The 18,677-nt window shown below is 38.4% G+C and overlaps 1 protein-coding gene across 6 annotated transcripts in view; it reads left to right on the plus strand.

Moving 5' to 3' along the window:
• Osbpl1a (oxysterol binding protein like 1A) overlaps window positions 1–18,677 on the plus strand; it is a 217,440-nt gene that overhangs the window by 169,242 nt on the left and 29,521 nt on the right. The gene's annotated exons all lie outside the window — the stretch shown is intronic.

Below are 18,677 nucleotides of genomic sequence, written 5' to 3' on the forward strand. Positions count from 1 at the left end.
ATTGTTTTCTTTGCTTGTTAGCACTGGTAGAATTTTCTTCTTTATGAAAACATCATAATAAGGATTTCTAAGGTAAATAAATGATGGTTTAAAAAAACCTCAAAGGTTCTTTAAACATTTATTAACTTGTTTTGGCCTGTGCTTTTAAAATCGTATGAAGGGCTGGGAAGGTGGCTCAGTGGTAGAACGCTTGCCTTGCATGCCTGAGGCCCTGGGTTCGATTCCTCAGCACCACATAAGCAAAAAGAAAAAAGCTGGAAGTGGCGCTGTGGCTCAAGTGGTAGAGCGCTAGCCTTGAGCTGAAGAGCTGAGGGACAGCGCCCAGGCCCAGAGTTCAGGCCCCACGACCGGACCCAAAAAAAAAAAAAATCGTATGAAAACTCTGCTTGGTACACAGCTCTTTTCAAAATACATGGAATATAAAATGTGATATGTACCCCCTGTCTGGGATTCAACCTGCTAGTGTGTCACACATAGCACATTGTGAAGCCATAATTGGAAACTTAGAATGAACTCTCCATTTTACCATGTTATGTATTCTCGAAGGCTTTTCCCTGTCAATGTGACAGAACGTCACATTTGAAATACATATTGGCTTTCAACAAGGAGGCAGTGCTACCACCTGGGAGAAATGCAAAAAATAAAAAAAATGAATCAAACCGAGAAAGGATACCATAATGATATATAATGGAGCATTTACCTAAACAGATGATGTGGTTTGGGTAGAATGGGATCCAAACAAGCTTTTACTAAGAGGTGAGGGATAGAGTGTAATGTCTTTTCAGTGTTAAAACACCCCTAGGATAGAGAAAACCAAGAACCATCCACAGTTCTCAGCAAAACACATTTCTGTAGGTGAACCAAGTAGGGAACGTATAACTGTGGGTTTTATTGGTTTACTTCTGTACTTTGGTGCATTGTCTTACCACACGTAAGCACAGTGCCAAAACTTAGTTAAGGTGAAGTATATGTACCTTGATCATGAGATCTATTGACTTCCTCTTCAGAACTCACTTTGGGGTCTGTGAGTTAAGATAGTTAATTGGCTTTGGTAAACATTTACCAAGCCTTTGGCTGCTTCTGCTAGATGCTGAATAGGACCTATAAAGTAGAGATCATACAAAGATACTGTCTCTTTCAAAGCATGCTGTATTCTTACCCTATAGACTCAGGGTTCTTTGCAAGTGAATGTGTGGTAATGATGTCTCAGGCTAACTGGGATAATATATTGGTATATCTGAAGTAATTTATCACTTTTTGATTGTCATTTTGATTATCAAAGTATCTCTTGAGTTGCAGCTAGGTTGTAAAGATGAAAAAAATGAGACAGGTAAAGTGTCTTAGTTAGACAGTACATCCAGTACATCCATAGCATGGTGTGTATTCAAAGTAAATTTTCTGACTTCAGAGACTATTCTACATTTTAAATGTAGATTTTAATAGATATTTCAAATAATGAAAGATTTAAAGATAATATTTCATACTCTGAAATTTAAGGTGATTTGTCTGGCCTTTAATATAGCTTCTTTTGTGTGATAATTCAGAGAATTGGAATCACAGTACTAAAATGGTCAGTAAGCACCCATTTATTAGTGGCTCAGTGTTGACTACTACAAACTAAAGTGTCCAGATTTTTTAAGTTTCCATTTGAGTTAATTTGAATAAATGAACCCACAGAAAATTGTATTACTTTTAAAGTTGCTCTGAGATAAAATATATTCCCCATAAGCATCTTTAATATATTCCATCTTTCTACCAAAGCAGAATACTCCAGAGAATAGAAGAATAATTAAAGTTATAGTATTTTCATGGAAATTAGGTATTATTTTCAGTACCAATGGGTTCTGTTAATGCCAGTGAATCTTTCTGGCTGTTTTCCTTAAGGATATAATTGATATAATTTGTCTTAATGGAAATAATGAAGAGGATTTTTGTTGTTGGTGGTCATAGGGCTTGAACTCTGGGCTTAGGTGCTGTCCCTGAGCTCTTCAGCCAAGGCGAGTGCTCTACCGCTTGAGCCACAGTGCCACTTCCCACTTCTGGTTTTCTGAGTGCTTTATTAGATTAGAGTCTCATGGTCTTTTCCTGCCTGGGCTGGCTTTGAACTGTGATCCTCAGATCTCAGCCTCCTGAGTAGCTAGGATTGCAGGTGTGAGCCACTGGTGCTGGGCAATGAAGAAGATTTAAAAACAAAAACAGGTGGTTGTACCACTTGGACCTCATTGTATGTTTTAGGCAGAAGTAACCTTCTTTAGGAAAGAATACCATCTTTTGTAGCACAGGTATTTCACTGTGCCCAGAGAATTCAGAAAGGAAACACAAGGGAACTTGGCACAATGGTTAGAGATCATTGGAAAGATATAATATGTCATAGCACAGGAAGGAACAGAAATTCAGCTCTGTACCTAGAAATCCTATCTCTGCTGGTTAGCATCACACATCTTGAAAAAGTTGGAACAGGAAGTTAAATCAAGATATTGACCTAGGTAAAGAACAGATCACAAACATTGTTAATATTTATTTTGAGGTTATGACTTAAAGGGAAGTTAGTTTAGAGCTACAAAAAGAGGCACAGGATGTTTACAGAGAAGTACTTCTGTTATAGAGTTGATCTGTATTTCTGTTTGTTTCATTTCTGGCCATAAATGATTTCTCTGTAATCCTCTTTATGGGATCTAAAATTCTTGTCTAAAGTGGTTCAGGTACCACACAATACATTCAAAAAATCTTGGTCCAGAGTTTCATTCAAATCAGCCTTTTTTTTTTTTTTTTTTTTTTTGCTGGTGGCAGGGAGGGTCCGATCCTGGCGCCTGAACTCTGGGCCTGAACTCTTCAGCTCAAGGCTAGCGCTCTACCACTTGAGCCACAGTACCACTTCTAGCTTTTTTCTTTTTGCTTATGTGGTGCTGAGGAATCGAACCCAGGGCCTCACACATGCAAGACAAGCGCTCTACCACTGAGCCACCTTCCCAGCCCCAAAATCAGCACTTTCTGTCCAGCACTTACCCCTTGTTGCCATACCTCTCACTGCTGTAAGACTAGTAATGTAGATGGAGCATATTCAGCCTCTTAATATGGAGCCCAAGACATTTTTAGGTAGTCAGGAAGAGTTTCTTTCTCCTCCCACACCAATAAGACTACTATGATAAAACACCCAGAAGGACTATTGGAAATTTATGCTCTCCATCTTGTTCCCTCTATGGGTCTAAGCAGTGCATGTTCAGGAGGCCTACATAAGTCTTATAGGAAGAGTCTATGTTGGCTGTGATCTGCACATCACACATCATGCATGTCACCGGCATTCTGACCCTAAAACTACTTCCTTTAAGTTCTGGTGATCATGAACTACACTTTTCAGTGAAGTCATATCCATTTCAGTACCCATTGCAAAAAGCCCTAATTAGGGCTGGGAAGGTGGCTCAGTGGTAGAGCGCTTGCCTTGCATACATGAGGCCCTGGGTTCGATTCCTCAGCACCACAGAAGCAAAAAGAAAAAAGCCAGAAGTGGCGCTGTGGCTCAAGTGGTAGAGCGCTAGCCTTGAGCTGAAGAGCTGAGGGACAGCGCCTAGTCCCAGAGTTCAGGCCCCACGACCAGACCCGCCCCCCAAAAAAGCCCTAATTATCTCAGAGAAAAGGATGAGTAAAGAGTAGTCACTTTTGACCCTAAGTTAAAGCCCTCCTTTATGTGGCATCCTGCCTTCCTCCAGCTCTGCTGAGCATGATGCAGTAGCCTGCCACTGTAGGCAGTCAAACGCCACAAAGTTGTGTGTCTTCCCACTCGTTCAGAGGTATCTTTCTTCAGTACCTTTTGGCCTTAAAATATGATGGCTTTCCTGTCAATGCAGTTATGATAAACTAACAATAAAAGAAGTGAACTTACTGTGTTCTTGAAGTTTGACGATGAATTCTAGAAATTTTAATATATGCATTTTATTATATATAATATTTTATCTTACTAAAAACAAGTAAAACTTTCTATAAATGAGTAGTATAATCCAATCTTTGCTTTGCAGAACCATATTTTTAAGTGTACACACAAATGAGTGACACATACATATCAGATTATATATAACTTAAAAGATCAAAAATGAAGAATAAATCTCAAATTATCAAACTACTTCATAAATCAAATAGTAAATCAAATAGTATGTCTCAGTTACATAAAATTACGAAAATAAGAAAGCAAGTAGGTAGGAATTTTTAAAGGTGAGAAACTATAAAAGGCAAATGACTAGTCTTAGACTCCGATTTTGGACTTGTGCTGACTTACTTCTAAGTTGCCAGGCTAATTTTAGTTGAAGATTTCTAGGAGCAGGTTAAATATTCAGCTGGTGAGCTGACCCTTCCCCCTTCATGTCTGGCTGAGTCTTAAGTTAGAATACTGGTTTGTATTAGATTTCATTGGCATTCTGAATTTGCAAAGGAACCCCCCTCCTCCCATGTTTTTCTAGATTCAAACCTGGAACAATGTACTTACCTATACTCCCCCTTGATGGACATTTGTTTCCATTAGAATTATTAATAAAATTGCTGTAACTGACCCCAAAAATGTTAGAAATGTGGTCATCTTTTAAAGAGTACCACTTAAGTTGAAAGTTTATATTAGAGGGCACTTTCAGAGGTGCAAGTGAGTCATCTCAGAGAGTGGTCAAGACCAATCCTCACACTTAAACTCAGCAAGTTTTTTTTTAGAGACTTGGTATGTTGAGCCCCTGCCCCATACAGGCCTATAGGGAGCGACTGACATGAAGTTTGTGAAAAAAAATATGACCTGGCTCAAGAATCATTTCACATGCAATTACCCATGACCATCTAAGCAGAAATGGTGAAGAGAGGTAATTTAAAGGTATAATGAGCTTATAATGACATGGTAATACATAAATGAAAACTTTTCCTCAAGGTAGCCTTAAATGGATTATACCAGAACTTTCTTTTCTTCATTTGGAATCAGACACACAAGACCATAAATGATGTCAGTGTGTTCCAGAGCAAGGTTAGTCTTGAAGAACATCTCTTAGTATCAGGTCTTACCAGTTTCTACCAGACCTCTTCCCTATCAGTCACAGACAGTTCCATTATAGTTCACATTTTTGTTGTTATTTTTTGTTACAAGAATGTGGAGCTAGGGACTGGGAAGGTGGCCCAGTGGTAGAGTGCTTGCCTTGCATGCATGAGGCCCTGGGTTCGATTCCTCAGCACACATAAGCAAAAAAAAAAAAGCCGTAAGTGGCACTGTGGCTCAAGTGGTAGAGCGCTAGCCTTGAGCTGAAGAGCTGAGGGACAGCGCCCAGGCCCAGAGTTCAGGCCCCACAACCGGACCCCCCCCCCCCCAAAAAAAAAAAAAGAATGTGGAGCTAAAAGCTTAAGTGTAGAATTGTTTAGCTTTTACCATGTAAGTTAGCAGGCCATGAGAAAGTGTGGACAGGATACTTTTATCATGAATAGACTGACAAAGGATTCTCAATTTTAGATTATCTTCACATAGCCTTATTCTGGAACCTATTGAGTAGAAAACAAACTGACATAAGTTGGTTTTTGTTTTTGTTTTTGTTGGGCCTGGCAATGTCCCTGAACTCTTCAGCTCAAGGTTATCACTTAGCACTTGGAACCATAGCTCCACTTCTGGGTTTTGAGTGGTTAATTCAAGATAAGAATCTCGTGGGGCCTTTTCTGTCCAGGTTGATTTTGAACTGCAATCCTCAGATCTCAGCCTTCTGAGTAGCTTGTATTACAGGCGTGAACCATCGGCACCCAGCCTGACATAAGATTTATCTCACCAGCATATACTGACTGTTAATGTTCTCTGATTCACTACAGGTTTAACAGATCATCCTCTATTTTGTGACTATAAATTTGCCTAGGATTTCTTAGTTTGAAAGACTTTCAGTTGGGTACTTATTAAACATCAATAGGGCAATAGAAATTAAGATGCAAGCTGTGTTCATTAAGATTATATTTAAGGGGCTGGGAAGGTGGCTCAGTGATAGAGTGCTTGCCTTGAATGCATGAAGCCCTGGGTTTGATTCCTCAGTACCACATAAGCAGAAAGAATCAGAAGTGGCGCTGTGGCTCAAGTGGTAGAGTGCTAGCCTTGAGCTGAAGAGCTGAGGGACAGCACCCAGGCCCAGAGTTCAGTCCCCATGACCGGAAAAAAAAAAAAAAGATTATATTTAAGCTAGGAGTTCAAGCTAGTATTTTTAGGAGAGAGGAAAATTCTTACAGAAGGTAAAAAGAGCTGTGTAAGTGAATATTCACAAATACAAAACATGGTACATATTTTCATGTATAAAATTTTAATATGAAGTCTGTTTCTCTGTAAAGATATTTCTTAGACTTTTAATTCATTCCTTTGATCTTTAATCAGAAAGTAGAATTGTGGGATTTTTTTGATTTTTGTTTTTTTAGTTTTCTAAATGCTCAAATAAGTATGCTGCTACTTAAAATTATGATACCTACAGGGTATTTATTATCATGAACAGTGTTTACATGCAAATGCAAATGTATGTTGGATTTGAAAACATTTCTCAAAAAGTTTCCTAGAAGCCAGGCGCTGGTAGCACATGCCTGTAATCCTAACTATTCAGGAGGCTGAGATCTGAGGGTTCAAAGCCAGCCCGGGGAAGGAAAATCTGTGACACACTTATCTCCAATTAACCACCAGAAAACCACAAGTGGTGCTGTGGCTCAAGTGGTAGAGTGCTCACCTTGAGCTGAATCAGAACTCAGGGTCAACCCCAAGGTCCAGAGTTAAAGCCCCACAACTGACCAAAAATATTTTCTTTTTTTTTTTTTTTGTCTCTTCTACTAACAGATTTTGATAAAACTATTATAACATTGAGTGCCTGTCATGTCAAATCCTACATTATGAGTGATGTAGAGGAGTCTAAAACATGCACTCTAACTTCTGGGAAGTGGGTTACACCCTTGTGACTGGTTTGCACAAAAATAACAGAGAATGATTCAAGACAGGGAATATTTGGATAATTGTAATATAAGCAGAGTGTAGAACTAGCCAACCTTACTGTTCTAAATTAGAACATGTAGTTGCTTTCAAAATCCCATTGTTTGCTGGGCACTGCTGGCTCACACTTGTAATCCTAGCTGCTCAGAAGACTTGAGATCTGAGGACTGCAGTTCAAAGCCAGCCTAGGCAGGAAAGTTCATGAGACTCTTATTTCAGACTAACCTCCAAAATGCCAGAAATGGAGCAGTGGCTCAAGTGGTAGAATATTGTCCTTGAGTGAAAAAGCACAGGGACAATGCCCAGGCTCTGACTTTAAGCCCCAGGACTGGCACACAACAAAAATCCTGTTGCCGACAGTGTGGTTGATTTTAAGATCATTCCCTGAGCCCTTTCTTCAGAAGAGAAGTCTGAGCAAAGAAGCCATGCTTACAGTTTTCTCGTGTTGTATCTGGTAGAAGATTACCTGAGCTCTGAAGACAAGAGTCAGCTTTAATAATATTTAATGATGTCAGTGGAATGTTTAAAACTCAGTGAAATTAAGTTAGGGATTTATTAGTATATTTTCTTTCTTTTCAATTAAACAAAAATTTTTATTTGGTCATAGTTTACATAGTACTTTCCTCAAGATTATATGAAAGTAAAAAAAGAATACCAGTGTATTATTAGATTATGGGGAAGAAAGAGACTTTACCAAATCATAGTTCCTGCCAAGTTGCTCTTTTGTGCCTTAACCACAGACTCTTTTTAAAGAATCTTCTTTTAACATCCCCTAGCCTCCAGCAACAAGTTCTCAGAGGGAGTAGCTTACTAGTATGAAAAATCTTCTCCAGGCCATACTGATAGGAGATCCTGAATGAGATTCACTCACTAGAGGATTCATCCTCCAAGTGTAAAGCCTACCCAGGGAACTTAAGCACAACAGTATTTTGTCTTCTCTCTCTCTCTCTCTCTCTCTCTCTCTCTCTCTCTCTCTCTCTCTCTCTCTCTCTCTCTCTGTGAAAACCTTTGTATAGTTAAGAACATTGTTGAGTCAATATATATATATAGTGATACATACACACATATAATCATATAATATGCCCATAGAGATATGTGTGTTAGTGGAACAAAATTTGAATAATACCTATACTTAGATATTCTGTTCATTTTTAAATGGTAGTTATGTTAGCCATTAAATTAAATATACAGACCATAATGAATGAGACTCAAAAATTAAAAAATACTGCTGGGTGTGCATCTCACAGCAACATTAATCATGGCCATATGAAATACTAATATTCTCATTTTTTAAAGTGGAAACATTGAGACTAGTGAAATACTAGGAAACACTGAATACTTACTACTAGTTCAAGTTCATAAAAACTTTTAAGTGCCAGTCAAAGCACAGAAAAATGGGAGCAAAGGCTCTGACAGAAAAAAAAAAAAATCACAGCTACCGAAAGGAAAAGCAGGCAAAAGAAGATTCTCTACAATCCTGCTCTGTCTTCCTAGAAAGGCTTTACACCAAGAGGATGAATGCTGTAGTTGGTGAATCTCTTCCAGGGTCTCAGTACAGCAGAGATTTTTCAAGTTAGTAATTTGTATGCCCCTTACATGTGATCAACCACCGTATTCAGTGAGTGAGTCAATGTACACAACTGTTCTGAGAAATCAGTGGATGCACATTAAGGAATTAACTCTAGGTCTAGCATGGAGCAAGCACTAGTTGAGCATTAGCCAATTAGTATTCAAATACTTCATCCTGGTAGAATTCATTTAAAGTTAGGGAAGATTTTTTGTGAAAATACTGCTTTTAAAAATTCAACTTTTCTTATCCTCCCTAAGGCAGGAAATTCGATGATCAATGGTCTTGTGAAATTAGATAGAAGGTAAATAAAAATGGAGACTTTTAGGTTCTTGGAAACATGAATTAAAGAAATGTTGGGAGAAGAGTTCTTCTGACTTGTAAGAAAGGAGACAGGAAGGGCACAGAGGGCCTGAGAACCTTCCACAGTCACTGTGTCCCAAACAGAATGGAGACAAGTTTCTTAAAGGAAACTTGCCATTTTACATGGAGTTGTGGGCTTCGTATACATGTATGCATTTTGATTATTAAAGAATTAGAACATAATTTAAAAAATTAAAGTGACAGAAGTCTTAATCAGGCTATAAAACATAAAAGCTATTTAAAAAATTAAGCCCAGCATCAGTGGCTCATGCCTCTAATCCTAGCTACTCAGGAGGTTGACATCTAAGGATCATATTTTGAAGCCAGCAGACACACAAAAGTCCATGAGACTCTTATTTCCACTGAACCACCACATATGTAGAAGTGGAGCTATAGCTAGAACACTATCCTTGAGATAGAAGCTCAACGTCAGTATCCAAGCCTAACACACACACACACACACACACACACACACACACACACACACACTTGCTTTAATTAAAAGAAAAATTAAAACCTGTAAATATTACAAAGGTTTTAACCCCTTATAACCTAGGGCTGGGAATGTGGCTTAGTGGTAGAGTGCTTGCCTAGTATTCATGAAGCCCTGGGTTTGATTCCTCAGTACTCCATAAACAGAAAAAGCCAGAAATGGCACTCTGGCTCAAATGGTAGAGTGCTAGCCTTGAGCAAAAGGAAGCTCAGCAACAGTGCTCAAGCCCTGAGTTCAAGATCCAGGACTGGAAAAAAAAAAGAAGAAAGAAAGAAAAAAAAAGAAAACTGAAGGGTTGGGAGTAAAGCCCAATGGTAGAGCACTTGCTTAGCATGTATGTGGCCAAGTTTGGTCCCCATCAACAACATTATATAGTACTTCATAAAGTTATAAAATTGTACTTGTTTGCCTAATGATAGTAGAAAATAGAGATGTATACCATATATCTATCAGAAGAAGTATCCTTGATATATTAGTAAGAAAATAATGTAGGCTGAATGCAGTGGCTTATGCCTGTAATCCCACCTGTACATGATTCAAGTGGTAGACTGCCTGCCTAAGAAGCACAAGGAGGCCCTGAGTTCAAACCCCAGCACCACTAAAAACTTAAAAAAAGTAACATGGACTAGAAGTAACTGTTCAGTAAGAACATTTATAATTGTCCACCCCTCTCTCGCAGAGAAAGTGGAAATGAGCCTCAGACTATTACTGTTGGCATTAGAAGGGACAATAGATAACCACACTGTTCTTTATAAAATAGATTATTTCATTTGTTAAATAACAATATATTTGATAATTTGAAAAATAGCATTATTAGTAGGCTCACTTAATTATATTTACTACCAGTTAGAATATATTTGAGATTGTTTTTCTTGTATACATTTCAGTTTTGATATAGAACTTGAATTCCTAAAAAAATTTTAAGAATGAGATTACCAAACTCTGTAAAATATAAGAGATTTAGTTTTCTTCTGGACTGGCCATCATTTCAGGCATGTTTTTCTTGTCAATTGGGACAATACAAAAATAGCTCATTATGTTTCAAGTACAGATTGTGGTGCTGCCATGTGCAGTCTTTCTGGTATATGGATTTGGTTTGGTAAAGCATAAAACCATAGCTAGGTTTAGAAAAAAAAATGATCTTCCACATAGGTTGTGAACAATATTTACAAAGAAAGTACTGGAGTGATTTGGTGGCCAGATGATGCTAATGACTGTGAATATTTTTATCCTAGGATGTTTATAAAAAATAACAAAGATTAAAAACTTCATATAAGTCAGAAGCTGGAACCTCTTTTTCCGAGAGACTCTGTCCTGTGCATTCTTTTTCCAAACACAGATCTCTCTACTACCAATAGGTGAATGTAGCCTTGACTTGGTAGATTTGCCCCAGGCTCTGTGGGACATAGTGAGACTACATTCATGAAAAGACTTTAACCCCAGTACAGTGATACTTGAGTAAGGATGTACATATCCTTACTCAAGATTTAGAAGAGTTTACTTGTTCCTCCTGAGAATTAAGGGACAAACTTGAATAGCATGATAACACCTAGTAACTAAGTCCAGCCAAAGCTTAGTTTTGCTTACTTGTGTTGTATCCATCCACTTGTTTTCCAGTGGACTTTGTGAGCCAGAAATGTTGTGTTTAATTTAGTGATGCAAGAATAGGAATGTAGGAGGTAGATGAGTGATCCTATATAATTCTCTGAATTTGCAAAATTTGTCCAGAGGAGCATTTCACAGGGTTCCTGGTACCCATGTATTATTTAAAACCTGAGGTGGAAGGAGAGTGTAGTGATCTCCTGACCTAGACCAACTTTTCTCTTAATGAGAATTAGAGTCTTGCTTCATATGTTGATTTGGATCCATTTGGACTTTGTTTTACACAGTGAAGCAGAGAAATAATGGTGGGATAACAAGTATAGACATTTTCATCACAAAGATAAAACAACTGTGAGGAGGATTCTCACTTAAAAACCAGCTTCTGTGTTGTGTAGATAGTCATAATGTCATCTGTAGGGGCAAAAATAGAACTAGGCCTAGCACTGTCAGTCCCTGGTACAGGGTGTTTTCTTTCTGTGTGAAGGAAAAAGGAAGCATAGAACACAGGATAATGGCCCTCACATCCACTCCAAGGGAAGAGAATCACTTATCTATGCTTTCAGCCCTAAAATTCTGTTCTGATCTCTGCCTGGAGTAACACTGCCTCCATCATTATGGACTTCTATCTTTTTCCTAGTGGAAAGAATGAAATTTTATTTTATTTTATTTTATTTTATTTTATTTATTTTTTTTTTTTTGTTGGTCGTGGGGCTTGAACTCTGGGCCTGGGCGCTGTCCCTCAGCTCTTCAGCTCAAGGCGAGCGCTCTACCACTTGAGCTACAGCGCCACTTCCGGTTTTCTGGTGGTTTATTGGAGATAGGAGTCTCACGGTCTCTCCTGCCCGGGCTGGCTTTGAACCGCGATCCTCAGATCTCAGCCTCCTGAGTAGCTAGGATTACAGGCGTGAGCCACCAGCGCCCGGCAAGAATGAAATTTTAAAATGTAGGAAAATATCATTTACACTACAAATTATTTAAAACATTTAATCTACTTATTTGAAATTACTCTTGTCCTACGATACTGCAGAAGATATAGATTTCTTGCTTAAATTGTAAGCGATTTCTGTCTCATTGACTTTGAACTCCTGTAATTTTGTGGGTTTTGCTCCTCCCTTCACAATCTTCAGCCAGTATTCCACTTCTGTCTACATCCTGCTTTAGAGTGCTAGAATGCTGCTAGGATGATCAAGAAACTGAACTTTGTTTGTATTTTTTGTTGCGTTTGTATTTTTTGTGGGGGTCCAGTTGTGGGGCCTGAACTCTGGGCCTGGGCACTGTCCCTCAGCTCTTCAGCTCAAGGATAGCGCTCTACCACTTGAGCCACAGCGCCACTTCCGGCTTTTTTCTTTTTTGCTTATGTGGTGCTGGGGAATCGAACCCAGGGCCTCATGCATGCAAGGCAAGCACTTTACCACAAGCCACTTTCCCAGCCCTGCGTTTGTATTTTTTGTGCCAATAGTGAGGCTTGAACTCAGCCTCTCACTTGGCTTTTATGTTCAAGGCTGGTACTCCACCACTGAAGCCATACCTACAACTTCTAGTTTTTTGCTGGAGTCTCGCTGACTTTTTTATGGCCAGGCTGGCTTTGAACTGCAAGCCTCAGGTTTTAGCCTCCTGAGTAGCTAGGATTATAGGTGAGCCACCAGTGTCTGACCTCTAAACTGAATCTTCAAGTGTATTTCATTTTAATTCATATAACTTATAAAGTGAAGTAAACACAGTTTTGTTCTGCTATTACTAAATTTCACTTAAACTATTGGAAATAGTAAACAAATTAGGATGTGCTTCAAGTATAAAATACATAGAGCATTTTGAAGGTAGTGTGGGAAAAAGGTTAACTGATAATATGTTAGATACATGTTAAATGCTAATATTCTAATATGTTGGATTAAAGACAGTTATTAAAGTTAGCTTCTTTTACTTTTTAATATGACTGCTACAACGTTTGTAATGATAGTACAATGATGGCAGTATTCCTCTGGCAGGCCTCAACTTTGGCACTGTTGACATTTGCACTGAAAAACTCTTTGTTATGGAGTCTATATTGTTCTCCAAAAGATGTCCAGCAACATAGGTTTTCACCCCATCCAGGAATGTCTTTCCATGCTATGCCTGATGCAGCCTCTGCCTGAATCCTTTCATAAGGTGGACTTTCTTGAACATTATTGGTATTACTTGTACGACAATCCTGTGTGTCAACCACCCAGCCAAACTAACATCAACTACCAGCAGTAGTACTTGTCCTACTCTTGGGTATCACTGAGTAAACCAAATTCTTTATGAAAGAGATACTGTCTGCTAACAAGACTCATAAATTCCAAAGCTTATTCAATAAATACTTGAACTTATATCCTGTGTTAGACCTAGTCTCAGCCAGGCTGCAGCAGTAAATAAAACATGCTTTTGGGGAATCTAGCTATGTAATTCGTGCAGAGAGTCATATGTAAGCATGTCGCATGATGATCAGTGCTATAAAAAGAGGCAGACAGAGATGCATAGTGAGGTGAGGCATTGGGAGTGTTAAAAGGATGTTGCTGGGGCTGGGAAGGTGGCTCAGTGGTAGAGCGCTTGCCTTGCATGCATGAGGCCCTGGGTTCGATTCCTCAGCACCACATAAGCAAAAAGAAAAAGCCGGAAGTGGCGCTGTGGCTCCAGTGGTAGAGTGCTAGCCTTGAGCTGAAGAGCTGAGGGACAGTGCCCAGGCCCAGAGTTCAGGCCCCACGACCAAACCCCCCCCCAAAAAAAAGGTTGTTGCTACTCCTGCCACCCAAGCCCCAACTTCTTTTGTTTATTATTATATTTTGTTATAAAGGTGCTGTACAGAGGGGTTACTGTTACATAAGTAAGTTAATGAGTACATTTCTTATTGAACATTGTCCTTTGTTTTTCTCCCTCTATTCTTACCCAACTCCACCACCCCTACTTCTGAAGTTGTAAAGTTCATTTCCAATAGTGTCTTGTGGGTATCATTGTTACATTGGGTCACCTTTTGTCCTTGTTTCACCATTTTGTTATTCCCCTTCCCTTCCCCAAATCAGTACAAGACGCAGGGTACCAGAATCAAAAACATTACTACTGGGATAAGCCAAAGGGAAAAAGAAAAATAAAATAGTAAAGAAAGACCATTGATGACAACAAGGTCAACAACAAAAAAAGGCCTCTTATTTCCATATATTGGAGTTCATTTCAATTAACATTTTATATGGTCATTTGAACATAGCTTTTGAGCTGTTGTTATCTTTTACTAGGACTATCCTAGACATATACGAATTATTACAAATGAGGCAAATCATGGAGCCTATATTTCTTTGGTCTGGCTTACTTTACTTAATATGACTTTTTCCAAGTCTGTCCAATTTCCTTACAAATGGGGTGATATAATTCTTTCTGATGGAGGCATAGAATTCCATTGTGTATATACCACATTTACTTGATCCATTCATCTATTGAGGGGCATCTGGGTTGGTTCCATATCTTAGTTATGTTGAATACTACTTCAGTGAACATAGTTGTGCTGGTAGCTATAATGTGACCTTGCTTGTATCATTTAGCTAAATGCCCAGAAGTGGGATAGCTGGATCATAGGGGAGTTCTATGTTTAGTCTTTTGAGGAACCTCCATACTACTTTCCTGAATGGTTGAACCAGCGTACATTCCCACCAACAGTGTAGTAGCATTCCCTTTTGGCCATATCCCCGCCAGCATCTATTATTTTTTTTTCTTTATAATGGCCATTCTATCTGGGGTGAGGTGGAATCTTAATGTTGTTTTGATTTGCATTTCTTTTATGGCCAGAGATGTTGAATATTTTTTCATGTGTCTGTTGGCCAGTCTTTATTTCCTCTCCAGAGAAGTCTTGTTTTTAATTATTTAGCCCACTTACCAATGGAGTGGTTGTTTTGTTGAGGATTTGTTGTTGGGGGGAGGGTTAGTTTTTTGAGCTCTGGACATATTTTTGATATGACACCCTTGTCTGTTATATAGCTAGTGAGGATCTTCTCGCAATCTGTGGGCTTTAAATTTATCTTGTGAGCTATGTTCTTTATCATGCAGAAGCTCTGCAGCTTAATGCAATCCAATTTATCTTCACAGATCTTTATTTAGGAAGTTTCAACCTGTGCCAAGGAGCCCTATCATATCCCCTATCCATTCCTGTAATATTTTCAGGGTCTCTGCTCTTACCTCAAGTCTTTGATCCATTTGGAGTATCTGATTCTGGTACAGGGTGATATATAAGGATCTGACTTCAGTTTTCTATATGTGTATAGCCAATTCTGCCAGTACCATTTGTTGAAGAGGCTGTCTTCCTTCAATCTGATCATTTTGGCTCCCTTATCAGAGATTAGGTGACCATAGATCTGTGGAATCATCTGGGTCTTCAATTCTATTCCAGTGGTCCTCAGGCCTGTTCCTGTGCCAGTACTAAGCAGTTTTTTGTGTGTTTTTTTTTTTGTGTGTGTGTTTTTGTTTTTGTCAGTCGTGGGGCTTGAACTCTGGGCCTGGGCGCTGTCCCTCAGCTCTTCAGCTCAAGGCGAGCGCTCTACCACTTGAGCTACAGCACCACTTCCGGTTTTCTGGTGGTTTATTGGAGATAGGAGTCTCACGGTCTCTCCTGCCCGGGCTGGCTTTGAACCACGATCCTCAGATCTCAGCCTCCTGAGTAGCTAGGATTACAGGCGTGAGCCATCAGTGCCCGGCTTACTAAGCAGGTTTTATGACTACAGCTTTATAATAGTTTGAAATTTAGTTTTGATATTCCTCTAGCACTGGTCTTCCTGCTAAGGATTGTTTTTGCTATTCAAGGTCTTCTATTATTTCATATTAGTTTTTGGATTTCTTCTTCTATTTCATTAAAGAATGTCATTGGGATATTGACACCAAACACCAACTTCTTAATGTTCTAGGACCTCTGTCATGTCTACATTTCCCCAAGCTTCTAGATTCTCCTACATATTTCCTCCACATGGCAATTTTCCAGGCACTTTTGCCTAGCTTCTCTCCGCTAAGTCCTCCTAAGTGGAGGTGTTAGGCCTCCTCCTAAAAATTGCTCTTGGTGGATCTGAATCCCAGTTTGAGTTACTTTTGGTGCTGCTTTGGCTGCTGTCTTCCCATTTGGCAGTCTGCAATGAAAAATGCCACTTGTCTTTCTGACTGCTGCCTCAAGCTGTTGACATAGAATCCGTGGTCATAACTCTGAAGTCATTGAATATTAAAACCACATTTTCTGCATGGTGTACATATCCCATATACAAAGTTCCCAGTTACAAAGTACAATTTGGTCTGAAGGTTTGTGCTTAGCTCTGCATGTCCTACACAAGAAAATAACTTGAGCTTTATAATAGCCACTTTCAAAATCTCTTTCATCTCTACTTTCTGGTTGTTTTTAAAAATAGATTATGTCACATTATCTGGCCTCATAAGTGAGTAATTACTACATTTCCATAAAATAGCACAAAATTATGTGCATAAGAATGAGTACAGTTGTGGGAAAAAATAGGATTAGAGGGATGTGGAGAGGCAAAAGGAAAGAGTGAATTCAACCAAGACTTAATCTCAGAGACGTGGATAGGACAGAATGAAAGGAGAGAGATTAAAAAAAAAAAAGAAAAAAATGAAAAAAAATTAAAAATAGAAACACTTAAAATTATGTAAATATAAAGAAATGATATTGAGAGAAGAAAAGGATAGGATGAGAGAGATAAAGGAAAAATTAAAAAATAAAAAATAAAAAATTTTAAAAATGGAATACTTAAAAATTATATAGGTATAAAGAAGTATTTATAAAGTACCATGTGATTTTTTTTTTGTTGTTTTGTATGTTCCTCCCCCATGGTATAACCCGTTTTCACTGTATTTGATGTTGGTATAATTTGGGGAGGGGAAAAGAAAAAACAAAATGTTTAAATAGGGAGACAGGTTGACCCATTGTAACAGTGAGATGTACAAGACACTATGTTGTAAAACAAACTTTACAATTTAGGTTGGGGGTAGGGTGGGGTGAGGGAAGGGGGTGTAGTTGTGGAAGTGGAGGGAAGGGATGGTAGGGGAAAAACAAAGGAAGAGGTAACAATGCTTGATAAGAAATGTACTCATTACCTTACTTATGTAACTGTAACCCCTCTGTACAGTATTTCACAATTAAAAACTTATTTTTTAAAAAAACTTATTTTAAAAGATATAATAACAGTAAAAATAAATAAGTAAATATTTAGGTTAAAATGTGAAAAAAGAATGAGTACAAGACAGTTAAAGATAGGATTTTTGATGACAGTATTGTGACAGTTCCTAAATTAATTACAAAGCAGGTGGAGTCTTACCTTTTGCCTTCAAGAAATGTCTCCAAAATATTTGTTGTTTTTCTAGCCTTGTCTTCTTGTTTTTAATCAGATTTATTTAAGACATGCCTATATACTTCATGTAAACATTTATTGGAAATTGCAGCCCTCATTCTTATTCTGTGAAGCTCATTTTGGCTTTACAAATTCTGAGTTGTGCTATATTTCTGAATTACTTTTTTCAGATTATATTTTTTATTTTGTAATCTGACCTGCACATGGACTGCATATCTTAGATATTGCTGCAGATCCTCAAAAATATGTCATCTTTCAGCACTCTGTGATATTGCATTTCATATGTATCTGATTTATTTTTATCATAGCTAGGAAATGGAAAATTTAGCCTGCCCTTTCCTCCCACCTGCCATATATCCCTCCCTCTGTCCTTTCCACTGTCTCAAACTATATTATACATGGACAAATAGATGGTGGCAGGGATTCATATTGTGGCATCTATTGTTCGTGTCACAAATATCAATAGTCTTGGAGAATGGGCATTTAAATACCATCTGTGGTCACTTACCTAACAGATTGGTTAGATGACAAATCTGCCAAAAAGAGCAGTGTATGTTCCTGACAAGAAACCAGGATTTCATCATGGAAGACTTCAAATAATAATGCTTCTTTCAAAACTTCATTTTATTAAGCCCTATAACTGAAATTAAGTTTAATGGAGAAGTTCTTTAGAAGATAAATTTTTATTTTAATATTTTAATTATGTGGATTATTTCAGAAAGCAACCAGAGTACTGGCATCCCTTGCTGTACCCTCAGATAACTGTGAAGAGTGAATTACTATTATCACAGTGCTTTAGAAAGTTGCCGGGTACACCCCTCCTTCTCCCTTCCCATAGTGCTGTTTTTCTGACCTGTGGGAACAGGCTTGGCTTCCCACCCATCCAGCCTGTCATCAGAATGCTGGACTGTGATGAACTGCTTATCCAAGCTACAAACCCTCCACCACTGACAGCTGCCATTGTGCTGGCTGCTTCCAAGCCTCTGCAAGAGCTTTGAAGATGCTTTTCCTGTGATTTTATCTGTAAAGAGTTGTTGGTTGGTTTTTTGTTTTTGTTTTTTTTTAATATATCTAGAGTGCTCAAGTTTACTCAGTAGCAGTCTTGGGGAAGTACAGAACCTAAATTTTACTGTGGCTTGGGCCGTTGGTATATATTTTTCTATTTAATTCACAAACTCCTTAGGCTCTCTGATAACATTTGTTTCTAGTATTTAGCAGGCATAGTATAATGATTGGGTAAATACCAGCATTTGGCAGGTGTGTTTTGAATTAGGCATCAGAAACACAGCCCCATGACAGGACATGCGCTAAGGGGAATTGAGATCACCTCAATCAAAACTG

This window comes from Dipodomys merriami, unplaced genomic scaffold, assembly GCF_024711535.1.
Source record: "Dipodomys merriami isolate MVZ:Mamm:240054 unplaced genomic scaffold, mDipMer1.0.p SCAF_2, whole genome shotgun sequence".
NCBI lineage: Eukaryota > Metazoa > Chordata > Mammalia > Rodentia > Heteromyidae > Dipodomys > Dipodomys merriami.